Source organism: Trichomycterus rosablanca, chromosome 5 (assembly GCF_030014385.1).
Source record: "Trichomycterus rosablanca isolate fTriRos1 chromosome 5, fTriRos1.hap1, whole genome shotgun sequence".
Classification (NCBI taxonomy): domain Eukaryota; kingdom Metazoa; phylum Chordata; class Actinopteri; order Siluriformes; family Trichomycteridae; genus Trichomycterus; species Trichomycterus rosablanca.
The window spans coordinates 16532626-16555853 of NC_085992.1; the positions used below are offsets into that span (position 1 = coordinate 16532626).

At 39.2% G+C, this 23228-nt stretch overlaps 1 non-coding gene across 1 annotated transcript; it reads right to left on the reverse strand.

The window, feature by feature from the left end:
• Nucleotides 1-10136: 10136 nt before the first annotated feature.
• On the reverse strand, nt 10137-10218 carry trnas-gcu (transfer RNA serine (anticodon GCU)). Its single transcript has one exon. It is a non-coding gene; the product is annotated as a tRNA-Ser (tRNA).
• Nucleotides 10219-23228: the final 13010 nt, after the last annotated feature.

Sequence of the window (23228 nt, forward strand, 5' to 3'; positions counted from 1 at the left end):
TTAATCCTCACGTCAAGTCGCTGTCTGAAGCATTTGGCATGTTCGCCAAATGTCTTTAAAGGTTTTTGTCAGATACTCTGGTTTCCATTCACCTCACGAACAAAAAAAACAGATAGGTGGACTGACTGCTTTAAATTGGCCCTAGGTATTACCAAGTGAGTGAGAAAGAGAATAGGTGAGTGTGTAATGCCCTGTGATGGATGAGCCCGTATTCCCTGGGTGTGTTCCCGTCTTCTTTAAATGTTTCTGATGCTGGTGGCACTTCAGAGGTGATTAGAATAAAGCGAATATTGAAGATAAATGAATAAATGAATGATAATAAGATGTCCACTATAAATACAATGGCTGGATGTAGTCAGTGTGTGCTGAATAAACACTCACCACTGAGGGGCAGCCTAGTACAACCTTTAACTAAACTGAACCGATCCAGCAAGGTTCACAATATAAAGGAATAAAAGCCTATATAGTCGTTATTTATCTGACATGTACCCCTCAGGTTATTTGACACAGTAAGAATGTGTAATAAATTGTAGATGACAGTCAGGGTAAATACACTGCATGGGTTGCAATAGGGGTCAGATATGTTTACGTGTGTTTTTGTTTTCATTGTACAGGGTTTAGGACGTGTTTAAGGGTTTTGAGATTTTGTAATAAAATATTAAGGCTCATTTATGTAATAATTTGTGACATATATACTGATCAGCCACAACATTAAAACCACCTCCTTGTTCTACATTCAGTGTCCATCTGTAGTCCATCTGTTTCTCTACATATGTTTTTACCCTGCTTTCACCCTGTTCTTCAATGGTCAGGACCCCCACAGGACCACCACAGAGCAGGTATTATTCAGGTGGTGGATGATTCTCAGCACTGCAGTGACACTAGAGTTTTTAAATACCGTGTCCACTCACTGTTTGCTCTATTAGACACTCCTACCTAGTTGGTCCACCTTGTAGACGTAAAGTCAGAGACGATTGCTCATCTATTGCTGCTGTTTGAATTGGTCATCTTCTAGACCTTCATCAGTGGTCACAGCACGCTGCCCATGGGGAACTTTTGTATCTCCAGTTCACCTCAATTGCATATCTTTGGACTGTGGGAGGAAACCGGAGCTCCCGGAGGAAACTCATGCAGACACGGGGAGAACATGCAAACTCCACACAGCTACAGCTGGTTAAATATTTATACCCATATACACAATGCTAATATGAGCTTTGGTTTGGTTCTGTTGAATGGTTACCATGGAATGATTGTAAGTGCCATAAAGGCTGGTTTGAGTATAAGTGTTTATTATCTTGAGATTGTCCCCACAGAATTATGTAAACAGCAACAACAACAATAACAACAACAACAACAATACCAAAACATCCAGTGAGTGGCAGTTCTGTGGACAGAGATTTTCAGCATAAGAAGTTTTCAGCATAGCTACAGTTTGGAGCTCCTCTTATATTTATGACAATATCAGGTAGATAAAAAAGCATTTTATATATATATATATATATATATATATATATATATATATATATATATATTCTATTTAATGTGGTAGTTAATTGTATGTGGTTGACCTAAATTGTTAAGGTTATCACATTTAATTTTCACATAGGAAAATAACTTGAACTTCTTTACTAATGCACTAAAATTCAAGTATTTCACGCAGGGGCGGCTCGTTCCTTAAGGCATTCGGGCGACGCACCACTAAAGGGTGAAAGGGAAGAAATTTTTCTATCACAGCTGTGACTGTTCTGGACAGTCTGTCTTGCCTCCGAATATCGTAGTCCAATCACCGCAGAGTTGTGTTCTGTACAGTACCGCCCCTTTTGGGGGGATTTCAGTCTGACTTAAAATCTCCCCGGAATGCTCTCATAGACTCTCATGTTAAGGCTCTTTTTTTCAAACTGTAGGCACTGCAATACAATCTGAATGGGTTCCGGGAGGGCTCGCACTTACGTGCTTGCATCACACAATACCTGGTGTCGCGATCTCGTCACCATGACTACCATTACCTCAGTTCGGAGCAACTCCATCAAGTCATTAAGGGAAATGCCATTCAGTCGTCGTAGTAGTCAGGATAAATTATCAACTTAAGAATTAGGGCCACCCAGACCAAATTTACACATCAAGCATCTACAAACGGGGGAAAATCATATAAGTTACAAGTAAATTACAAGTAAGTAATGTCATTTTTAAATTGTGAACTGTGATTGCACTTATTGTATCTCCCCAATTGTTTAATTGTACTTCTTTATTCATTGCACATCAGCCCCGATGCCAATCTTTATTCTGGATCTGCTGCACCTAAAATAAAATGCTATCTGATGAAGACTGAATTAAATTGTTTGGTGTGAAGTCTTTACTTAATTTTATGATTAATGGTAAAGCTGGTCTCTCTCTCCATGTTCAAAGTTATTTGTGAGGGCAAACTGACAGATGACTTAAGATGTTAATTATTTAAGCTTTAATTTACCCATTGAACAGGTCACTTTGGCCATCATCGCAACAATTGCCCGCCCTGAGAGATTTGACAGGAGCCGCCACTGATTTCACGGTGTCAGAAAACGTTTAAGCCAGTAAAATGTGGTTCCTGTCCAAAAAAGCTCTAATGGTTAAGCTCTGTAGACTAATTTGGGCACTAATTTGATCACATTCCCAGCTTGTTATAATAAATTGTATATGATTTGTTGAGCAATTAAAAACTGCATTGGGGTCTGATCAATATTTTAAAACAGTACAGCTTGAATATTGCACTGTGTTACACAGCAGCTTGTTGCAGCACCTTTCATCACATGCTTTTTTATATTCAGCATAACAACAAAAACATCAATGTGCAAAAAATATAACTAGTAATATGTCCCTTATTTTTCATTGTCAAGATTTCACAGAGTCAGCATTTTTAGAGCGACATGCAATGCAGTTCCTTTACAAACATTTCTGATCACGATAAACTACCTTGTACTTACATTCTTGAAACATTTTATGAACTACACCTGCATTTTGTATAGAAATACTGATCATGGCTTATTTGTAGCTCTGTACATTTTTCTATCCCATCTAACTTATCCATCAATTTACAACCCCAAATCAGAAAAAGTTGGGACAGTATGGAAAATGCAAATAAAATAAAAATGCAGTGTTCCTTATAATTACTGCGAGGTACATTGTTTTTAAACATTTCAATAATTTTCTCACACATTTGTTGACAAACTGGAGATCCTTTGATCATCTTTGCTCATCAAAGACTCTTTTTCTTTCCTGGATGCTGCTTTTGTACCAAACCATGATTACAATCACCTGTTGACATCACCTGTTTGGAATCACATCATTTTGTAGTTTTTTCACCTCATTACTAGCCCTAAATTGCCCCCATCCCAACTTTTTTTTGGAATGTGTTGCAGGCCTGAAATGCAGGAATGGAGGTATATTAACAAATGAAATGAAGTTGACCAGACAAAACATGAAATATCTCAGGTTCATCCTGTCTGCAATCAAATAAAAGTCAAAGTAAATGTAAGAAACTCTTTGTTTCGCAAACTGTTTTTTTTTAAATATTTATATGCATTTTCTCCCCTTTCTCTCCCTTTTAAGCGCGTCCAATTGCTCGATTGCATCATGCTTCCTCTCCACCAATGCCGATCCCTGCTCTGATTGAGGAGAACAAAGCTAACCCACGCCCCCTCCGACACGTGGGCAGCATGCCGTATGCATCTTATCACCTACACTTTGACGAGTGCAGTGCAGCTCAGTATTGTTTACGGAGAGACACACCCTGAGAGCACTCTTTTCTCATCTCTGTGCAGGCACCATCAATCAGCCAACAGAGGTCATAATTGCACCAGTCATGAGAGAGAGACCCCATCTGGCTTAGTCCCGCCCATCTGAACAACAGGCCAATCGTTGTTCATGTGGCCGCTCTGCCTTAGCCGGCACGCAGAGCTGAGATTCGATACGATGTATTCGTGATCCCAGCTCTGGTTCCAGGGTGTGTTTTTACCGCTGCGCCACCTGAGCGGCCTTAAACTCACTGTTTTTTTTATTATTTACATTTCCCATGCTGTCCCAACTTTTTCTGATTTGGAGTTGTAAAAGAAAAACCCCAATGACCTCATATTATTTGGGTGCTGGACCATTTACAGCACTTTAAGGACACTAACATGGTATTGACCACTCAAATGCTCTTTTACTGAATAGCCACCAAATCCAATAGACATATTAAAAAATATATGCAAAGCTTTTTCAGAAGCATAAATATTGTTATAGCTACAAGGGGTGAAATGCTCATGGTTTTGGAATGGGATGTCTAACAACACATGGCCAGATGTGCCCACCTGTTCAGTCATATAGTGTAGAATAGAATAAAATATAATGCCTTTATTTGTCATTTATACATATACCGGTGTATAGTACAACAAAACCATTTCTTCGCATATCCCAGCTTGTTTGGAATCTGGGGTCAGAGCACAGGGTAAGCCATTGTACAGCGCCCCTGAAGCAAACAGGGTTAAGGGCCTTGCTCAAGGGCCCAACAGTGGCAGAATGGCAGAGCCAGGATTCTAACTCTCAACCTTTTCATTGATAGCCCAAAGCTCTACCCACTACGGCTACCACTGTCCACTACTGCATGCATTTTTTTTACTTGTAATAATAAAAAAATACTCTGTCATACTCCTGGCATAAATGTAAAAGCAAATCTAATTGGGAAATGTTTTAGTAGTGGAAACAGATTTTGCACTGTAGATTCCTGGAGGCAAGCAGAATATAACTACTAATAAGAATTTATAACTGGTGAACATTTCAACAGTTCTGTTTAGTGGAATGAGATAAGTGGGTCACATTTTCATGCAGCATACAGTGGCAATAATATCAGTGCAATAAAATTAAACCACACACAAATCGCACTGATGGTGTTCTAATGTCATCTGTATTATTCTGGCAAGTCTGAGGTTTGAAGTTATTACTCTGTTGTAACAATATTGCCTTTCAGTAAGTGATTTTAGAGGGGTCTTGCTAAGCAGATATTCTTTTTATTGTTTTTTTTAGTCACAGTTGTGTTTTAGAGGCGCATGCAATTCAGTGTATTGACTTAGTTTAGGACTGTAGTTCATCTTGGTCACCTAAATCACAGATCTACAGATGTGAAGTTCCATTCCCCAGGGGATAGTGGAGAGGCAGCATAAACTTTTAATCTGTTCAGTTTTTTTTCTGTGACTGAATGATGTAATTCAACGCATACAAAGACTATATAAATAGTAAAAGCAAACATCTAAAAAACTGAATTAATTTGTTGGTTAAAGAATTGGTACAGTGTAATGAATGGGCTAATGTCACAAGAGGGGGTGGACACACAAAGAGATGTTTAAACAAAGACATGTTTGCAGAAGACAAGACACACTAACACGTGACCTAAGCTAAATGCTAATCTAAACACATATTGATATGTGACTAATTCCTGACTTACAAAGAATCTGACAAAAGCATGACATAGTCAAAATCCTAACACCAAAAGCATGACAAACAAACCAAATGACATAAGCATAAAAACCAAAATAGTCTCCGCTGAAGAATCCACAGCTGCTCCCTTCATGATCCCTGTGGATCATTAGCTTCATTGATCAATCAGAATAGTGGGGGCGTTGGCTTAACATTGACATAAACAGGTCCACCTCCAACATGTGCTCCTGGAGAGAGGGGTGTGAAACATAAACCTCCAGGCGCCATGGAAGCCACAATACACAGCAGTAATAAATAACTCTATTTATTAAGAATTTCAAAAAACATCACTTTTCTACAGTCCACTTCCGATGCATTTTCCCAGCGTCGTACCAACGTTTCAATGCCATCAGCAAAAAGTGTTTTTAGTTGAGCACGTAGCCACTGATGCACCGCTGCTTTTACATCATCATCACATGAAAATCTGCTTCCCCTTAAAGCTTCTCTGAGCGGTCCACAAAATTAAAAATCAAATGCCACTACATTAAGCTCTCTCAGTCTCTCAGACACGACCAATAACTACTCCTCCCACCCTCACTGTTACCAACGAAAATACTGTTACCAAAGTCCATCACACGATTTTCACGGCCGTGAATTAGGTTGAGCCATTGGCTATGTTTCAAACTGCATACTATGTACTGTACTAAAAAGTATTACTGAAATAAATTAATGTTAAAAACTATAAATGAAACAGGAATTTTAGTCCATTAAGATAATCTCAAACCATGTTCTACACTCCTAACAATCGTGAAGCATTATTGTTTAGCTGCCGCATATGAGCCAGGCTAACTACGATGGGTATCACTACTACAGCTAGCCATTGATACACTGCAGCACCACAGAGAGATACAAACATAACTTTAGGCACTACAGACAAGGCAGAGTGTCCACACTGCTGGGGGTGATAATTACTCCATTCATTTCCAGCTGGCAGCTCTGCTGGAGAGCAGGAAAACTGCTGCAGGCCTTTTACGCAGGGGTCAACAACAGGTGCAGAAAAAAAAATGTTCAGATTTTTACCACAGAACACACACAATCAGTCTGTTTGCCCATTATCAACAACAACAACATCAAAAAAGAAATAAAATGCCCTAGTGGGTGTCAACTGTCTGTCAGACTTGGGTGGCTTTAGTTATCCTCCACTTACACTGGATTGACAACATCAGGAGGAGGACAGTCATGAGTAGCAGGCCTTAGCTTGAATAGATCTAATCTAGAGGTGAGTTCAAGGTGCATTGTAAAGAGCTAGGTGGATGCATACAAACTCATGTGTGCTGCCCTTTCAGGTACAAACTGAAGGACTCTACGAAGTGGCCCGTGTGCAAGGGGATGCTTACGATGTCCTTGCCTCACCAAGACTTGGCTAGTCATGAATAACCCCTACCATGCCAGTGTTGTATCTTCTAGACTACATTGTTTTTTGTTTTTTTAGGTTATGGGCAGTTTAGAGCAATCAATCCACCTAATGGCTCATGCTGCAATGCTGGACAGTAACAATAACAATATTCAAGGTCTGGGGAAAAGATTTAGATGTAAATGTGGGTGAAAACAAGTCGTACTATGATAGAATTAAACTTAGTTTAAATGTTATGGGTTTAAATTGTTACAATTGCAACTAAAGTTGGAGCAGAGTTGGTGGTAAATAAATATGTTTGCAATGTTGGTATTAGGGTTCGGCATGGACGATAAGGTCACGAATACTGTAAAGCTTGTGTGTGTGCCGATGTATTATGATAGAAACTATATTATGCTCCTGCCCTACACATTTACAAGTCCTCCACTGGGTTTCCCATCATTACATATCTTGCATTCTCATTGGCTGTAGTCCGACACCGCACTCACTGCCAGTCACAACCTGATCGCAACACTTTTCACACTATAGGATTCTGAGTTGTCGTTAGGTCCAGATATTTAGCATGCTAGAGTCTGTGAGCGATCGGCAAGCCACTCAGATCGAGTTGTTAAACAGTTCACGATTTTTGAGCCAGAGCAAACTATGTTTTGCCTTAGAGCTCGAGCATCTGTCGGTGACCTGTGGGCAAGCAAAAATCAGGGCAATAATCGTGTAGTGTGAACTAGGCCTTAGCCATAATGCCAGTTCACATTAAACATTCTCCAGTGGATTTAATGTCCCTGCATTAGCAACAAAGCAGAAGCCATAAATACCAAACAGGACATTAGATTACTGATAACACTGCTGTTGCTCAGTGAGTGTTTGATTATTCAGCACATGTAACCACAGATGGTGTAAAATTAAATAGTGTTGTTGGTTACAATGCTGCCACACAGTAGTTGTCTGTTTAGGATGTTTGTTTAAGTCATTGTGTGTGTTAGTTTCTACAACCCCAAATCAGAAAAAGTTGGGACAGCATGGAAAATGCAAATAATAAAAAAACACAGAGTTTCCTACATTTACTTTGACTTTTATTTGATTGCAGACAGGATGAACCTGAGATGCCCCTGGAAAAGATGACGTCTTGAAGGCAGCTTATGTTGCTCCTAGATCTCAGTGTACTTTTCTGCATTAATGCTGCCATCACAGAAGTGTAAATGACCTGGGCCAAGAGCACTGACACAGCCCTATACCATGACAGACCCTGGCTTTTGGACTTGTTGCTGATAACAACTGGACGGTCCTTTTCGTCTTTGGTCCGGAGCACACAGTGTCCATTTTTTCCAAAAAAGACCTGGAATGCTGATTCATCTGACTACATGTTTTCACTCTGTGATGGTCTATCTTAGATGCCTCCAAGCCCAGAGAAGTCGACGCCGCTTCTGGACATGGTTAACATAAGGCTTCTTTTTTGCACAGTAAAGTTTTAAGTGGCATTTGTGCATGTAACTCTGTATTGTAGTGCTTGGCGAAGGTTCGCCAAAGTAATTTCTTGCCCATGTGGTTATATCAGCTATTGTTGAGTGGCGGTTCTTGATGCAGTGCCGTCTGAGGGATCGAAGATCACGGGCATTCAGGTATATTAACAAATTAAATGAAGTTGAGCAGATAAAAACATGAAATATCTTGGGTTCAAACTGTCTGCAATCAAAATAAAGTCAAAATAAATGTAAGGAACATTTATTTATTTTTATTTTATTTGCTTTTTCCATACTGTCCCAACTTTTTCTGATTTGGGGTTATGTGTGTGTGTGTGTGTGTGTGTGTGTGTTTGTGTGTATGCACATCATTTGAATTGCAATGCTTCACGCATTTACATTTATATGCCAGCCCTGCCCTCACTGAAAACATCCTCCTGTGGTCCTGAGTTGGGGGTGAAATTTACCATGGATGCTGAATGTGCTAGGACTAGTTGTTCCTAACATACACACAACTGTAAAATATATATTCCCTGATTATGACCAGAGTGTATCCAGTGACCTTAAATACATACATTTTATGTTGTGTTTTGTCCAAACAGCTAATAGCACACTTGTGCTTGTAAGGTCAGAAGTTAATGTCTGTTTGTTCTTTTGTTTCTTCAGTTTGTGTCAGAATGAATGGAACCCATTACTGACTAGAGGTCACTCTGTTTCTGACTGTAAGGGTCATTTAGCTTGTTACACACATACACACACACACACACAAACAGAGGAACCATATACACTGATGAGCCAAAACATTAGGACCACCCCCAAAAATGTACAAAGCAATAGCTGGTTTGTAACACTTGCACATGTCTGGCTGATGTTGGAATGAATAAAGACGAATGCCTTTATTTGTCATATATACACTGATCAGTCATAACATTAAAAGCACTTTGTAGTTCTACCATTACTGACTGTAGTCCATCTGTTTCTCTACATACTTTTTTTGGCCTGCTTTCACCCTGTTCTTCAATGGTCAGGACCCCTAGCAGGTATTATTTAGGTGGTGGATGATTCTCAGCACTGCAGTGACTATGACATGGTGGTGGTGTGTTAGTGTGTTGTGCTGGTATGAGTGGATCAGACAGCAGCGCGGCTGAAGACACTCCTACCTAGTTGGTCCACCTTGTAGATGTAAAGTCAGAGACGATCGCTCATCTATTGCTGCTGTTTGAGTTGGTCATCTTCTAGACCTTCATCAGTGGTCACAGGACGCCGCCCACCTGTTGGCTGGATATTTTTGGTTGGTGGACTATTCTCAGTCCAGCAGGGACAGTGAGGTGTTTAAAAACTCCATCAGCGCTGCTGTGTCTTATCCACTCTTATACCAGCACAACACACACTAACACACCACCATCATGTCAGTGTCACTGCAGTGCTGAGAATGATCCACCACCTAAATAATACCTGCTCTGTAGTGGTCCTGGGAGAGTCCTGACCATTGAAGAACAGCATGAAAGGGGGCTAACAAAGCATGCAGAGAAACAGATGGACTACAGTCAGTAATTGTAGAACTACAAAGTGCTTCTATATGGTAAGTGGAGCTGATAAAATGGACAGTGAGTGTAGAAACAAGGAGGTGGTCTTAATGTTATGGTTGATCGGTGTACATTTACAGATGTACAGTACAACTAAATTCTTTCTTCACATATTCCAGCTTGTTTAGAAGCTGGAGTCAGAGCGCATGGTCAACTGCATAAAGGGTTAAGGGCCTTGCTCAATTCTCAACCTTTCGGTTGATAGCCCAAAGCTCTACCCACTAGGCTACCTTCCCTTCAAAGCTTTTATTTCGACAAGGATGGGATATGAACCCACACATGCAGGGCACAATGGATTAGCAGTCCAACGCCTTAACCACTCGGCCACCTTGTTGGTTTTCAATTAGCAACATGTATTACTGGCACTTGGTCATTGCCATTGCTCACATATTACTCTAGGTGCACCAACAACAAGAACGGGACAATTATTTCGTATTATGAACTAAACTAGACTGATGCATTGGCAGCAGGGAAGCTGGGCAGCTTGTCACAGGGTGGTGAGCACCAGAGGTACCAGGTGTAACACTGCACCTGAAGTATTAAAGGATGAACCCAAGTGCAGAAGACCTAACCAGTCAGAGCTCAAAAGCCAAATGACCATAATAACAAAACTTGAGAAATTAGTTTGAACCAAAGACAGGTGACTGTATTACTGAAGTAGAAATACTGCACGACACTGAACGTGATTGCCAGAAAACACTGAAAATAAAGGAACAGACTTGAGAAGAAACAAAAGAGCAGCTGGAAGCAGCTCCGCCAGCTACTAGCTCTAAGTACTGTATGTTTATGCATTTAAAGAGAACTTTGACAGAAGGCCAAAAAATGTATATAAACATCAAGTTTGAATGTTCTTGAATTCCTCTTTAAATTCTACTTGAATTTTGGTCTGTTGCTGCACACTGCATCTGACAGCCAAGCGGCATAATACGAACACTTGGCCTCAGGGAGAGAGGGTAGAAAACAAGTAATGTTGGAAGACAGGCAGGTAGAGGAAGTGGAGGTTGTGTTGAGTGGCAGAAATATGTACGATTGATCATAAAAAGGACTGACAGAGCAGGGAATAAACCGATGGTCCAAACAATAAGGTGGTATTATTTTGAGCTGAGTATGGACAACCAAGGATCAGATCCAAAGCATTTTCTATCTTGGGTTTTAGAACAATCATGTGCAATCATTAAAGGACAGGGCAAAGTTTGTTAGGAGAGGGAGGATGTTGTTAGAAGGTAGGTTTACGTCTAGGAAAATAAAGATATGGAAACCGATCAGGCCTAACATTATGACCACCTTCCTAATATTATGTCGGTCCCGCTTTTGCTGCCAAAACAGCCCTGTAACTGTGATGCACTGTGTATTCTGATACCTTTCTATCAGAACCAGCATTAACTTCTTCAGCAATTTGAGCTACAGTAGCTCGTCTGTTGGATCGGACCACACCTTTAATCCCCAAGTGCATCAATGAGCCTTGGCCGCCCATGACCCTGTCGCCGGTTTACTACTGTTCCTTCCTTGGACCACTTTTGATAGATACTGACCACTGCAGACCGGGAACACCCCACAAGAGCTGCAGTTTTGGAGTCAAACTCACTCAAATCCTTACACATTTTTTTGCTTTTAACACATCAACTTTGAGGATAAAATGTTAACCTGCTGCCTAATATATCCCACCCACTCACTGGTGCCGTGATGAAGAGATAATCAGTGTTATTCACTTCACCTCAGTGGTCATAATGTTAGGCCTGGTCGGTGTATATGAAGTATAACAGCAACAGCTGGTGTAGATTCACTGGCAAATGGCCTAGGCAGTAGTTAAAACGTTGAATGTTGCTAAATTTGGGTGAAAAGGTAGCTCGGTGGGTAGCACTGTCACCTCACAGCAAGAATGTCCTGGCTTTGATTTCCTGTGGGTTTCCTCTCGGTACTCTGGTTTCCTCCCACAGTCAGATTAAAGGTCCCTGCATACTTCCCGCGAAAGCCAAACGCGCCTTCACGAGCTTACAAACTGGCATACTTCCAGCGGTTTCATTTTGCCTGTCGCATCTGCTCCACAGCTGCAGGTGACGCTGTGATATTTATGATCTTACGTTCCATGAAAAACGATGGCTGCGTCCGAAATTGCATACTTAAACAGTAGGTACTAAATTAGAGGCAGTGCGCACTGCTCGGCCGGTACAGAAGTAAGCTCTTTTAGTATGCAAGTGTGCTGTGTTTGCACACATAAATGGCTGCCCAAGTAGTAGATTATCCGTGTACTTTTCGCATAGTGTTTAATGGGACAGTGGTAGCCTAGTGGGTAGAACTATCTAGTAGCCTAGTGGGTAGAACTAGTGGGTAGGCTATCAACCGGAAGAAAGCGGTTCAAATCCAGGCTCTGCTATGCAGCCACTGTTGGGTACTTGAGCAAGGCCCTTAAACCTGTCTGCCCCAGGGGCACTGTACGATCGATACTAGTGTGATGCGATCGATACTTTAGTTTTACTTTTTCTCCGCTACATTCAGCACGTCTCTCTCGTTTCATCAGAAAGTAAAGACCGTGTCTGTACAGACGCCGCTCCTCTCACATCTTACATGCACAACTTACTCCTTCCCTCCTGCTCTGCTGTGTTTTGTTGTGGTACCGTCACGTTATGTTGTTAAAATCCTAACAGACGTCGGTACATTGGTAGGCATTGAAAGATTGTATGTTTTTGAATACTTTGCTTTGCAGATACAGAAATAGGGGCGATTTCATGGAAATAATAGTGTAAACTATATGTACGTAAAGTACGGACGCACCTTACGCACTTTGCGCATCATACGCAAATGAATCGGAGCATGCAGTGAGGCTCTTATTCCGTGTTTTGGTAAATGAGAGCTCTTTTCTTTTGACTTTGTGCTTATAAATGTAAACAGAATAGCATCGATTTTTTATTTTAAATGTACAAGGACACATATATTTGGTCACTATTAAAAATGTACAAATGTATTCACCCAGCAAGCACAACTATGTGGTATGCGTTAGTCGCCTTGTGGTGATACTCCATGATGGTAACGTTGTAAGAAAGTAAAGCACCTAGAAACAAGAAATCGGACCGCTTTAAACAACTGAATTTATCTACAACCCTACTGAGAGCAGCTACTTACAAAAAATTTATGTATTACAATGATACACTTAAATGTCATGAAAATTCTTTCAGATTCAGCAATTTGATGATGCATCTACCTTAATTTTTAAAAAGTATCGGTATTGGTATTGGTATCAGCGATACTGGCCCTGTATTTACTTGGTATCGGATCAATACCAAATTGTGCAGTATCACACACCACTACTGTCCAGGGTGTTTCCTATCTTTCAATATCTGACAATAAGTGAACGTTGCTAAATTTCCCCTTTTAATTGAAAGACTAGCTTTAATCTCACGCAACACATGGGACTTTATAAGGTCTATCACTATAGTAAAGACTGACCACAGAATGAATCAAAATTAATTAAGTCAAAAACAAAAAAGAAATAAGCATAAAAGGCCCAGATCTGAAAAAATACAAGGGCAAGATTTATTTCTACATTTACTGGCATGTGTCTGTTTGAGTTTACTATGGTGCTTTGATTTCCCCCACCTCTCAGAACTAGCAAAATGTGGATTGGTGGAGTGCATCTTTATGACACTTGACCCATCAAATTAATAAGTAAAACTGAATAAATTCATTACTGTAGTTCTGGGTAGTGAGATCAGATTTTTGGAGACTTACACCATTGTACAGTCTAATCAGAAGCAGAGAGCAAAAACTTTTTGACACTAATGGAAAAATCCCAGTAGGGCCCATGCCAGGCATGAACAGTATTTAGCCCACAGCATTAAAACAGTGAAGAATGACCTTACCTGCCTGTTCTCATACACTTTATTATCAGCTCTAGGCGGTGAAGTGTCATAACCGTCACGCTTAGCAATAATGCTGAAGTGGCATGCATGTGTGTGAATGACATTTAATATCTGCACAGGATTTAGCATATCCAAAAAATCCTGACAGCAGCCAGGACCTATTTTAAATATAATTTTTATATAGGGTGTTCTGTTTTTCTGTATTAGAATATGCTTGCTCTAGGTCAAAAGCACAAATAATAATAGGATGTATTACTGCTACTACTACAACCCCAAATCAGAAAAAGTTGGAACAGTATGGACAATGCAAATAAAATAAAAATGCAGTGTTCCTTACATTTACTTTGACTTTTATTTGATTGCAGACAGTTTGAATACAAGGCATATTATATTCTGTCTGATTAACTTCTTTTAATTTGCTAATATACCTCAATTCCTGCATTTCAGGCCTGCATTCCAAAAAGTTGGAACGGGGGAAACTTAGGTCTAGTAATGAGTAAACTGCATCAAGAACCGCCACTCAACAATAGCTGATATAACCACATGGGTGAGGGATTACTTTGGCAAACCTTTGTCAAGCACTACAATACAGAGTTACATGCACAAATGCCACTTAAAACTATGCAAAAAATAAATGCTCTACTGTCCCAAATTTTTTTGGAATGTGTTGCAGGTTTGAAATGCAGGAATGGATGTTTATTAATAAATGAAATGAAGTTTACCAGACAAAACATAAAATACTTCATGTTCAAACTGAAAATCAAAACAAATGTAAGAAATAAACTGTTTTTTTTTTATTATTTGCATTTTCCATGCTGTCCCAATTTTTTAGGGGTAGTTTTAGGGTTGTACTTTTATTAATAATAATAATAATAATTTTTATTATTATTATTATAAATGTATAAGGACTTTAATAATGTTTATAAGGTTACATAACACCTGCGTGTACATATAGTAAGCAATTAACCCTCAACTCCACAGACCTTCTGTCAGATTAAAAATGAATTATATTTCTTATATAACAATTTGCATGTGTACTGATATAAAGGGACCAATTACAATGTTAATTAGCTACACTGCAATAATCCCAGTGCAATCACCCCACCAGAAGTTATGTCACTAATATGCTTTAGTGTGCCCAAGCTCAAACCAAAGCCAAAATGAACAATCCTCCCACTAGTTTCTTCATTTCCCAGCATCTTCTAAACAATCATTTGATCAGGCTGAGAACTGCTGCGGTACATGAAGCCAGATAATGACCTGGACCAGTGTGGGTTAAGCCACCTAATAAAAGTGGGATTACAGCAGTACAGGGGTTCTCGAGGCTTCTGACTATTAGTTTCATAGCTTTATTTATCATTTTAATGTGCCGATATTGAACCCGAGATGTTAACCCTCCAGAGGCCATTGGCCAATGTTAAGCCCTATGAATTGAACAACTTGAACAAAGGGATATGTTTTATTTAAGCTAGTGTGTATATAAATCAAGATTGGTGGTGTTCCAACTTAGCCTTTAAATAGCAAAGAAGCTGAAGTGTTTATCATGATTTTTTATATACATATTTTTTAAAATAAGAATAATTTTTAATTATTAAATAAGAATTATAAGAATTATTAATTATTTATGTCATTTGGACACAACCACATAATGTTGCACAAAAAACAGGCTTTGCTATCTTTACATCCCAATAAATCCAACAAGAGGCAAAAAAAAAAATCCATATCTGCTTTTTTGGCTGTGCTCTGTTAGTAATGTCACGCAGCTTATATATATATACATACATATATATATATATATATATATATATATATATATATATATATATATATATATATATATATATATATATATATATATATACAGTATATATATATATATATTAGGGCTGTCGAAGTTAACGCGATAATAACGCATTAACGCAATTTCAATTTAACGCGATTAAAAATAATAGTGCCGTTAACGCAAATTCTAGTTAATGTTGAGACTTCACTGGTAGAACTACAACGCTCGGTTACATTATGTTAACATTATGTTAAAACAAACGTTTTAATGTCGGACTTGCCACCGTTTTTCATTTGCGGTTTGTTAACATAATGTAACCGAGCGTTGTAGTGATGCACTTATAAAGAAATAAATACACGCTATATTCACAAGTTGTCGGGAGCAGAACACTTTTATTAACTTATTCTGTTAAGGTACCAAATACCGGAAAGCTGAGTCAAGCACGTTAGTCCATGCACTATGGAAGCCCCAAAGGGTCAAAACACACTCACTTCGTGTAGAAACGGCCATCAAACCATTGTCACAATACAACCACAGAAAAGTCTGTTACAATAACTACGCCTTATCCCACCTAAAGCACCGCTGATCTACAATGTTTGCTGATGGAGAAATTCTAAACTACAATGTGACATTTACTGCCTAGTATGTGAGTGAATAAAACTCCCTTACAGTTTTCTCTTGTCCCAGCAGTTTTTAACATCAGTACATTTAGCATAAAATGTGTTCACCATTTTATTTGTAACATTTCACATAAAAATCCTTGTTTTCTATAACATTTACACAGATTTTTTTTAATGCGATTAATCGCGATTAACTATATGAAATTCTGAGATTAATCGCGATTAAAATTTTTAATCGTTTGACAGCCCTAACATATATACATATAGTCAGCAGCAAAGAAAAGTATTTGTTTCCAAGGTCGAAAAAAAATTTATTTAGGGAAAAATCTTAGCTATGTGATTGTGCTCAACAAAATGACATTCTGATGGTGGAAAGTATGCTATGCTACTGGTCTTAAATCTGTTAAAGCTCACACACTGCTATAGTAATCACTTTTACTATTTTAAATCACCTCTGTACAACAGCTTTACAAGTTACTATCCATTACCGATGTGAATTTAAATTTTCACGTCAAAGCACAGTAAATTTGGAAACCTGGTTTGTTGTGGGGGTTTTATTCCTACATTTACATTTTCGGCATTTAGCAGATGCTCTTCTCCAGAGCGACAAACAGAAGTGCTTCCATAGTGAACATTACCTTACTCTAGTTTAAGTAGACAACAGTCCAAGAATACAAATCTGCTGAAACTCTGTTAGAGTAAATGCTTTTTTGAATGCAATAAATAAATAAGAGCATTAGTAAGTACATGTCAGCTTAAGTGTTTAGCAAAGAGGTGTTTATATATATATATATATATATATATATATATATATATATACAGTATATATATACAGTGTATCACAAAAGTGAGTACACCCCTCACATTTCTGCAAATATTTCATTATATCTTTTCATGGGACAACACTATAGACATGAAACTTGGATATAACTTAGAGTAGTCAGTGTACAACTTGTATAGCAGTGTAGATTTACTGTCTTCTGAAAATAACTCAACACACAGCCATTAATGTCTAAATGGCTGGCAACATAAGTGAGTACACCCCACAGTGAACATGTCCAAATTGTGCCCAAATGTGTCGTTGTCCCTCCCTGGTGTCATGTGTCAAGGTCCCAGGTGTAAATGGGGAGCAGGGCTGTTAAATTTGGTGTTTTGGGTACAATTCTCTCATACTGGCCACTGTATATTCAACATGGCACCTCATGGCAAAGAACTCTCTGAGGATGTGAGAAATAGAATTGTTGCTCTCCACAAAGATGGCCTGGGCTATAAGAAGATTGCTAACACCCTGAAACTGAGCTACAGCATGGTGGTCAAGGTCATACAGCGGTTTTCCAGGACAGGTTCCACTCGGAACAGGCTTCGCCAGGGTCGACCAAAGAAGTTGAGTCCACGTGTTCGGCGTCATATCCAGAGGTTGGCTTTAAAAAATAGACAAATGAGTGCTGCCAGCATTGCTGCAGAGGTTGAAGACGTGGGAGGTCAGCCTGTCAGTGCTCAGACCATACGCCGCACACTGCATCAACTCGGTCTGCATGGTCGTCATCCCAGAGGGAAGCTGACGCACAAGAAAGCCTGCAAACAGTTTGCTGAAAACAAGCAGTCCAAGAACATGGATTACTGGAATGCCCTGTGGTCTGACGAGACCAAAATAAACTTGTTTGGCTCAGATGATGTCCAGCATGTGTGGCGGCGCCCTGGTGAGAAGTACCAAGACAACTGTATCTTGCCTACAGTCAAGCATGGTGGTGGTAGCATCATGGTCTTGGGCTGCATGAGTGTTGCTGGCACTGGGGAGCTGCAGTTAATTGAGGGAAACATGAATTCCAACATGTACTGTGACATTCTGAAACAGAGCATGATCCCCTCCCTTCGAAAACTGGGCCTCATGGCAGTTTTCCAACAGGATAACGACCCCAAACACAACCTCCAAGATGACAACTGCCTTGCTGAGGAAGCTGAAGGTAAAGGTGATGGACTAAACCCAATTGAGCACCTGTGGCGCATCCTCAAGTGGAAGGTGGAGGAGTTCAAGGTGTCTAACATCCACCAGCTCCGTGATGTCATCATGGAGGAGTGGAAGAGGATTCCAGTAGCAACCTGTGCAGCTCTGGTGAATTCCATGCCCAGGAGGGTTAAGGCAGTGCTGGATAATAATGATTGTCACACAAAATATTGACACTTTGGGCACAATTTGGACATGTTCACTGTGGGGTGTACTCACTTATGTTGCAGCTATTTAGACATTAATGGCTGTGTGTTAAGTTATTTTCAGAAGACAGTAAATCTACACTGCTATACAAGTTGTACACTGACTACTCTAAGTTATATCCAAGTTTCATGTCTATAGTGTTGTCCCATGAAAAGATATAATGAAATATTTGCAGAAATGTGAGGGGTGTACTCACTTTTGTGATACACTGTATATATAGTTTATGCATTTTCTCCCCTTTTTCTCCTTTTTAGCGTGTCCAATTGCCCGATTGTGTCATGCTTCCTCTCCACCAATGCCGATCCCTGCTCTGATTGAGGAGAACAAAGCTAACCCACGCCCCCTCTGACATGTGGGCAGCATGCCGTATGCATCTTATCACCTACACTTTGACGAGTACAGTGCATTCTTCCTGCAAACACGTCTTAAGATGTGCAACAGTACGGGGTCGTCATTGTCGCATTTTTCATTTTAAAATTCTCCACACATTCTCTATTGGGGACAGGTCAGGACTGCAGGCAGGCCAGTCCAGTAACTGTACCCTCTTCTTCCACAGCCATGCCTTTGTAATGTGTGCATCATGTTGTTTGGCATTTTCTTGTTGAAAAATGCATGGACGTTTCTGGAAAAGATGACGTCTTGAAGGCAGCATATGTTGCTCTAAGATCTCAGTGAAATTTTCTAAATTTTGCAAAAAGACCTGGAATGCTGATTCGTCTGACCACAATACACATTTCCACTGTTTGATGGTCCATCCTAGATGCCTACAAGCCTATAGTCGATGCCGCTTCTTGATGGTTAACATAAGGCTTCTTTTTTCACAGTAAAGTTTTAAGTGGCATTTGTGCATGTTACTCTGTATTGTAGTGCTTTTTTTATTGTATTGTAGTTTGCCAAAGTAATCCCTTGCCCATGTGGTTATATTAGCTATTGTTGAGTGGCGGTTCTTGATGCAGTGCCGTCTGAGGGTATGAAGATCACAGTTCTTAGGCTTGCGCCCTTGGCCTTTACGCACTGAAATTCCTCCCGATTCCTTGAATCGTTTAATGATATTATGTACTGTAGAGGGAGAAATATGCAAATCCCTTCCAATTTTTCTTTGAGGTACATAATCTTTGCTCATCAAAGACATGTTGACATCATTATTTAGTTTTTTCACCTCATTACTAGCCATAAATTACCCCTGTCCCAACTTTTTTTGGAATGTGCTGCAGGTCTGAAATGCAGGAATAGAAGTTTATAAGTAAATGAAATGAAGTTGAGCAGATAAAACATGAAATATATCAGGTTCATCCTGTCTGCAATCAAATAAAAGTCAAAGTAAATGTAAGAAACACTGCATTTTTTTATTTGCATTTTCCAACTCTGTGCATTAACTGTATGTTTGGCTGATAAACATTTTTTACACAAGATTCATTTTGAATGTTTTGATGAAAAGAATGTTAACTGAGATCCAACATGCAGTGTTCCATTTTTGATTTTATCAAGTCAAAAACAACAGACTGAATTTCAAAGTACTTACTCAATATGGGAGGCAAGTAATTGGATAGCGCTTGTGTTAAACCCCTAGTGAGATCGTTCTTTGAGAAACCTGCTGTGATCTTCACAAGTCAACTCAAAAACAGCATTTTACCCAAGAAGCATTGAAATGTGTTTATAGTTAAATTTTTTCACTTACATCACTCAAAATCTTTTCACCTTTTTAGCTCTATTTCACTATAGGAAGGAAAATAATCTTTCTAAGAAATTACACACAGTTTTGGTAAATCGTTGAATGGTTATAGTGTTCTAAAGTCTGACACAAGCTGACACACTGGAAAGAAAATCGAGGTATGTTCAGTCCTTAATGACAGTAAAACTTTAGGATGTCATTTCTGCTTTGTCTCAAATGCTTCAACATAGTTCCTGTTAGTTATGTGACGTCCTTATAGCCAATTAGCAAATACTTCTTGCTGGCTGAAATCAACTCTATAAAAGTTCATGAGCCAGCAGCAGCTATTTCTAGACAGGTGCACCATGTAAGGTTTTATAATTTGCTTTAATACTAATGATAGGTAGGGTAGAAGGAAGCCTGCAGTCATTTGAAATTAGTTGCTGGACCACCTGAAGGCAGCAGGAAGAAACTTTGGTTCCACTTATTAGTAGAAGAAACTTTTGCATTTGTTTTTTATTTATAAGAATATACTATTTCTGTATAAAAGGTAAAGTAAAGGGATTAATGCAATTTAATCACATTTTCCTCCCATGAGCATCAGGAGGTCTGAACAAGCAGTTGTATATTTTGTTGTACAATGTAATTTGTGTCATCTCTGTAATCTAATCTAATCACTGACATCCACAGTGACTTCAGGTGGATGTCAAATTTTACCTTCAAAAAAGTAAAGAACTGAATCAAACGGTGGTTTGCTAAAGCCACAGGCAGAAGAGTAATATTATTGTAACTCCCAGTTTTTTGTAATAACCCCAGATGACAATGATGAATTATGACATTTATGAAACATAATTGTTTATATTGTTTATATATATATATATATATATATATATATAAACATAAACTGTTATATACACTGATCAGCCATAACATTAAAATCACCTCCTTGTTTCTACTGACTGTAGTCCATCTGTTTCTCTACATACTTTGTTAGCTCCCTTTCATGCTGTTCTTTGATGGTCAGGACCACCACAGAGCAGGTATTATTTAGGTGGTGGATCATTGTCAGCACTGTAGTGACACTGACATGGTGGTGTGTTAGTGTGTGTTGTCCTGGTATAAGTGGACCAGACCATCAATGCTGCTGGAGTTTTTAAACACGTGTCCACTCACTGTCCACTCTATTAGACACTCCTACCTAGTTGGTTCACCTTGTAGATGTGAAGTCAGAGACGATCGCTCATCTATGGCTGCTGTTTGAGTTGGTCATCTTCTAGTCCTTCATCAGTGGTCACAGGACGCCGCCCATGGGGTGCTGTTGGCTGGATATTTTTGGTTGGTGGACTATTCTCAGTCCAGCAGTGACAGTGAGGTGTTTAAAAACTCCAGCAGCACTGCTATGTCTGATCCACTCATACCAGCACAACTCACTGCAGTGCTGAGAATGACCCACCACCCATATAATACCTACTCTGTAGTTTTCCTGACCATTAAAGAACAGGGTGGACGCAGGCTAAAACAGTATGTAGAGAACAAGATGGACTACAGTCAGTAATTGTAGAACTTCTAAGTGCTCTTATATGGTAAGTGGAGCTGATAAAATGGACAGTGAGTGTAAAAACAAGGAGGTGGTTTTAATGTTATGGCTGATTGGTGTATGTATATGTACTTTTGTTTAAACATTGTTTTTTAGGTCTATTTTCTTTGACCACATTTATGCCATGAAAATATTTTTAATAATAATAATATTCTGTTTTTAGCTAAATCTACATTCTTACCGGCATAAAACAGGAACATTCAGCCAAAAAAAGTAAATGTATGTTGTATCTGACAGACAGAGTAAGAGAATACTTATTTATGCATCTCCCACATAGCTGCCATACCAAAGCTGCTCTTGTCTAACTGGCTGGCATCTTTAATCAGCAAGCAACAAAGAATCCTTGGAGAGATTGTGCGCTCCTTAAAAACAAAGCAGAGCCTAGAAACGTGGCACATGTTCTGCATACTGAAGAAGTCTCAGCACCGTACAGGATCATTGACTCTGTTATGTAAGATGTCATGTGGGAAGGTTGACAACAGGATGTATTTTCTAGCTTAGCTCGGTAAATAAAATGCCACCACTGGAGATTTTTCAGCAACATAATTACTGAACAAAGCACAGATGAGAAAAATGGCTGCCAGGCTCAAAACTGTCACATGTCAAAACTGAGAAACGAGCAAATGAAGGGAAAACTCAAAGTATAAAGAAGCAGAGATCTGATAACTGATATATAAACCCCTGATTTAATTACAAATGCCAACAACTGAAACAAAAGAGGTGATTAAATGGTTCTGGCTTGGATGGTTATGGGTTTTAAACAGAGGAAACAGAAAACAACAGACAACCAAGATGATAAAGGTCTTTAAAGGTCACCCTTATCAGAAGTAGGGTCTGAGGTGCAACAATATGCTTTGGATGTAAGGCAGGAGATCTGCAAAGACTGTTACATTGCAGTATAGTGATGCAGAAGGTAGCTCCACATGTGTCTGAGTATTAGCGTGCAGCCGTCTTTGTTTCATTCAACAGTCAAAGGTTGCTAAAGTGCACATGGAAGAAAAGGTTTATCCCTTTTGGAACAAAAAAGCCAAAAATGGTACAAATAAGCTGTTAAAATCCACTTCAAGACCATGGTTCCATATAACATATAGCAATATTTATATGGGCAGAAGAAGTCTTATAATTACTATCAAATAATTACACTGAGAAAAAACATTATGACTACCCAAAAATGTTCGTGGCAATGCTTATTTTGTAACAATGGTGCACATCCAGGTACAAATACAATGTTGAGATAATGGTAGTAACTCGTAGTATAAATGCAGCACACACGAGCAGCATAAATAACTGAAGATTCAAAGCCAAATCATTATGGCCAGACAAATGGGTTGAAATTTCTTCAAAACAGCAAGTGGTGCTCACAGACAGCTGTGATAAGTACCCACAAACACTGGTCCGAGGAGGGACGAGCCATGAACTGCAGACAGATTGTTGGGTGGCCAAGACTTATTGATGCCTAAAGACAAAAACGCAATGGCATCTTGTATAGACCAACAAAAGTGCAACCATGGCTCAAATTGTAGAATTTTAATACTGGTAAATGTGTTAGAAAACACAGCGGTCAATATTTTCAGAAATCCTGTAGTAATTGCATGAAAAAACTTTATATTATGTATATACACCG